This window comes from Phyllobates terribilis, unplaced genomic scaffold (genome assembly GCF_046119375.1).
Source record: "Phyllobates terribilis strain yellow unplaced genomic scaffold, ASM4611937v1 Scaffold_7__3_contigs__length_470593459, whole genome shotgun sequence".
Classification (NCBI taxonomy): domain Eukaryota; kingdom Metazoa; phylum Chordata; class Amphibia; order Anura; family Dendrobatidae; genus Phyllobates; species Phyllobates terribilis.
Window position 1 is genome coordinate 107,550,934 of NW_027362767.1, and position 5,684 is coordinate 107,556,617.

Consider the following 5,684-nt stretch of genomic DNA (forward strand, 5'->3'; position numbering starts at 1 on the left):
TGTAGGCGGGGCTATACAGAACGCAGCATTCAGAGAGCTGCTAGATCTGCAGTTGATAAAACGGTGATTTTCTCAAAATGACAACAAGCAGCTGAAAAAGTGACACATAGCTGTTATCAGGGTATCTGCCCCTATATTGTGCTGCTCTCAGATGAGGCAGCACAATTAATATTGTGCCAAATTAATTTCCCGTGAACTATCGCATGATCTATCACAGGGGATCGTGTGACATGTCACGTGATAAATCAGGTGTGGGGGGGGGCCGCGCCTTCTAAATTGCCCGGGGCCCTTGCTACTCTTAATCCACCCCTGGGTGTACATATCTGCATTCAGGGGCGCAGTGCGGGGGAGACACATGTATGTATACAATATATGTGACCTTGTTATTTTCTAGGCTGGAGATCACCGTGACAAGACGAGTCGTGGCTGGGAGATGACGACATGAAGGTCTGACCAGATGGAGAAGAAACAGCAGAAACCTACTCTGATCAGATGAGACATCAGCGGTAAGTGTCTGGATGTAAATATTATTTTGTATCTGCACTGTGTGACTTGGAGTGATAATATTTTCTGTAAAATCCCTTAGGCTGCATTTTCATATTTGTGTGAAATGTCCGTGTGCTGCCAGATTTTTTTATCGGATGGTCCATGGACTCATAGAGTTTTATAGATCCATTCACACATCCATGAAAATCACGGATCTGAGAATGAGATCTGTGAGGGTCAGAGAATGTCTTGTTCTGATCCGATTTTGAGGATTAGAATAGCACATGCTCAATGCATCTGTAAAAGAGGGCAGCACACTGACACTGCACACGGATACATTAATGTAGCCTTATTATGTATAGCACAGTTCCTTAGTATATAGTGTACTCACTTATTATGTATAGCGCCATCCTTAATTATATAGTTTCATCTTTTATTATGTATAACACCCTCCCTTATTACCTACCATCCTCTTTAGCTCTAGGGCTCACAGTTGGTGGATCATACTGTGTTGGGGTCAGCATACATTGCCCTGGGAGTTGAGGTGGGGTACAGTAGGGTCATTATACTGCTGATTTGGAAGAATTCACCATTGGGGTATCATACTGTGTTTGGGGGACACTTTTGTTGGCATTACACTTTATGAGGCAATGAAAGAGGGACCTAGGACATCAGCAGGAGGAAAATTACTATGTAAAGGCTGGAAGGTTGTGAGATCTGCTCTTCTGTGACCCCAACAATTATTTACAATTTTTTTGGGAGGGGGGCTAAATTAGAACTTCTGCTATGGGGCCCCATGATTCCTATGTACGCCCCTGGCTGACGACACCAAACTATGTAGGATATTAAAATCTGATCTTGACATTATGATATTGCAGTATGATCTGGATAAGATGACTGAATGGGCCATCACTTGGCAGATGAAGTTTAATGTAGATAAATGTAGAGTAATGCACCTAGGATGGAGTAATCCTATTGCTACATACACATTAAATGGTAGTATACTCGGTACTACAGAACAGGAGGAGGACTTGGGTATTCTGGTTACAACTAAGCTGAGCAACAGTACTCAATGCCAAGCAACAGCCGCAAAAGCAAATAAGATTTTAGTATGTATAAGGCTATGTGCACACGATGCAGAAATGCTCAGGATTTTTTCCTGAGCGTTTCTGCATCTCTCTGGCAGAAAAAAACGCATGCGGATTGTACATGCGTTTTCCTGCCAGGGACATGCGGAAATGGAGCGGTTACCCACTGACATTTCCGCATGCGGATTGACAAGCGCTTTCCAAGCGATTAGCATCACTTGGAAAGTGCTTGTGACAACTAGGTCACACTATATAAATCCATGCAAACAGCATGGATTTATATAGTGTGACCCGAGAGAGTGGTAAAAATAAAAAATAATGTATACATTACCCTCCGATGGCCCCCAGTGTCCCGCTCACTCCGTTCTCCCTTGCCGGCAACATTGAATTGAAAGACCTGCCGACGTCAGCGTCACGTGATCCGTCACATGACTCTGACGTCAGCGCAGGTCCTTCAACTCACTGCAAAGTGCCGGGAACCAAGCAGGAGCGGTGCGCGGGCCGACAGAAGGTAAATATACATTTATTTTTCATTTTATTCTTTTTTTACAGATTTTTTAATGGTACCTGGGTGTGGATGAGACTCTCCTCTCATCTACACTCGGGTACCATCCGCACATTAGAACGCGTGGATTACGCATCTACATATACAGTGATGCGTAATCCATGCGGTCTAATGCAAGTCAATGGCGGCGAAAACGCCGCGTTTCTGCAAAATTAATGGAAAATCCGCAGCATGGGCACAGCACATGCAGATTATCATTGGGGAACATAGCTGCCCTTCTACCATGCGTTTTTAATGCGTTTCCGCAGCTGCAAAAAAGCTGCAGAAACGCATTAAAAACGCATCGTGTGCACACAGCCTAAAAAGAAAGAGAAAATCCAGCGATCCCAACGTACTGTTACCCCTTTCTAAATCACTGGTGAGGCCACATCTGGAATATGGGATCCAGTTTTGGGATCAACATTTTAAAAAGTATATACAGAAGTTAGAGTCAGTTCAAAGGCGGCAACTAGATTATTACAAGAGATGGAGGCCTCTCATATGATGAGAGGTTGGAAAAGTTGAGCTTGTTTAGCTTAGAAAAATGACGCCTCAGAGGAGATCTCATTTACATGTCTAAATATATGTGTGGTCAGTACAAAGTACTGGCACATGACAACAACCTGCTTGGAGAACAGTCGAATTCCACTCCCAGTAGGCAGCAAAATGCCGCCATCTGGGAGACACCTTTGACTGCTGCAATAGGTGGGCACCACTGGAGTGGTGCCTTAAATGTAAGTCCCCTGCCCCCCTGTCTCATACTCACCTGTCTTCCCCTTCATTCTTGTCCAGTGTTGCTCCGGTCCGTCTCCGGCGAAAAGTGACCTGACGGCGGTCACTTTTCAATACAAGTCTATGAGAGCCTAGTCCGGGCTTTCATAGAATTCTATTGAGAGCTTGTGAGGTAGCTTCTGACTTCCGGCCAGATAGAAGTTACTATCACAAGATGGCGCCGGGGGACCAGAGCAGCATCGGTAAAAGGTGAAGACTCTGGAGAGTGAGTATAAGAACGGGGGAGGAGGGTGATTGCATTTAATGTGCCATTCCAGCGCTAAAAAAAAACTCTAGAGTGGTTCTTTAAGCCAAGTGGGTGTTATCAGATAGCAACTCATACAAGAAGAAATGCATGCCCCCATAGAAAACTAACTCATTAGGTGTCAAACACTGTTTGCTAATATCTCTGCAACATAGAGGCGAAATGAAGAAAAAAGCAAATTTTTTTTTTTTTGCACAGCAGCTACTATTACATTGTATGTCTAGTTCAACATGAACGATTTGGTGAAAGGTCCTTTAAGTGTGTACCGCATGCTTTTTTGTGCAGTTGTGATATGTTCTACATTGTTTCTATAAGCAGAATTGTAGTGACGGCAGAATAATAACATTGGATAAAATACCTTTGCTTTACACCCAGTGATGTCACAAGCTAGCTTTATTAGTACAGTATTTGCATTACTTGTAGTTTACTCATCTATCAAACCTCAATCACTTGGTCCAATTTGTGATGTATGCACTTTCACATTTTAGCATTTGCTTTTCATGCACAACACCATGATGTCCCAGTTTTCAACTCATCTGCACTTAGATCATAGGATTTTATGATGATCTAAGTTCAGTTCACCAAGAGAATTGCAGGAAGCAGGGACATAATGATCACTGTCCCAGAGGGTGTGACCGGGCCCATGCAGGAGGGGGCCCACCGACGACAGCAGCTATTTCAGCTGGATTTCTGTTCGAGGACGCACTTTCAGCTGAAATGTATTGCGGCGCGTAGACCTGCTCAGTCTCTACATTGCAATACACGCCATCAGCCAATTGGAGGCCAGCAGCTGATGTCGGAGTGCAAGTCACTAGTGGTGCATAGCAGTGATGTCATTTACTGCCCGTCACTTGCACGCTGAAGTCAGCTGCCAGCTTCTGCGCTGGCTATGGAAGAGGACCCCTCATATCGTGGGAGTGGGGGAAGATGAGTAAAATCTTTTTTTTTCCCTTATATTTGTGGGAGAAGAGCCGCAAAACAGGGACATTATTACTGGAAGAAGCACAAAATGGGGTACATTATACCAGAATGTGGGACATATATTACTGGAAGTGCCCCAGGATGGCGACATTATACCATAATGGGGGAAATATATTGCTGGAAGAGGCCCAGGATGACGACATTATACCAGAAGTGGCCAGGATGGAGGATATTATTACAGGGAGGGGCCAGGATGTGGGACATTATTACAGGAAGGAGCCAGGATGGGGGATATTATTACAGGAAGGGGCCAGGATGGGGGACACTATTACAGAAAGGGGCCGGGATGGGGGACATTAATACAGGAAGGGGCAAGGATGGGGGACATTATTACAGGAAGGGGCCAGGATGAGGGACATTATTAGAGGAAGGCGCCAGGATGGGGGACATTATTACAGGAAGGGGCCAGGATGGGGGACATTATTACAGGAAGGGGCCAGGATGGGGGACATTATTACAGAAAGGGGCCAGGATGGGGGACATTATTACAGAAAGGGGCCAGGATGGGGGACATTAATACAGGAAGGGGAAAGGATGGGGGACATTATTACAGGAAGGGGCCAGGATGGGGGACATTATTACAGGAAGGGGCCAGGGTGGGGGACATTATTACAGGAAGGGGCCAGGATGGGGACATTATTACAGGAAGGGGCCAGGATGGGAGACATTTTTACATGACAGGGTGAACACATGTTTTCACAGGATCTGAAACGCTACAAGGGCCCATACATCTGATGAACATGCAAGGGAGGCCCAGATCCAAATTTTGCATCAGGGCCCATTGGACATTAGTTAAGCCACTGGCAGGAAGTCTTGGTAATGCGGCTATAATGAGACTGTTAATGTACTACTGCATTTCTCCTGCTTAAAATTGGCCTTTCTTTAAATAATACCATTTACAACATCCCCATATTTGCATTATTTCACTTTTTGAGGATCACTTATTGTCTCTTTCGGGGTTCTAAACCATTTGCAGTCCTACATTATAAAGAACACATGTCCTTTTGTAATTTACAGTTTAATGTCTTATTGTAAGAAACATTTTAATGTCCCCCCAGTCTCATAATTCTGTGTAGAACAGAGTAACAAAACTGCTGCATCACCAAAAAATCTGCTTCTGATCATCTGGCTGAGTACTGTAGAGTACTGGCGATAGTCAGCACTTAAGCAGACATTCAATGACTTTTATGAGCCCTGGCAGTTCTCTGCTTCACCACCAGGGAAGCTTCAGAGTCAGCACAGAGCACAGTAATGTGTAATTTTATTGTTTCATCCCGCTGTGGGGGTCATGTATTAATAGCGTGGTTTGTACAACACTTTCTTTCCTGCCATAAATATCACCATCTGCAACAGATTTTGTAAAAAGTTGTATGACATATTTTTTTTTTTTTTATAAATGTCTGGCAGCCTGAACTGGAGGGGAGAGTGTATGACAGGTCTAACGTGCTGGAGATATATTATTTTAATACATAATTGATAAAATGAGATGGCAGATTTTTTTTTTTTGCATTATTTTAGTGGACTAGCCCCTTATTAAAACTTAAACAGT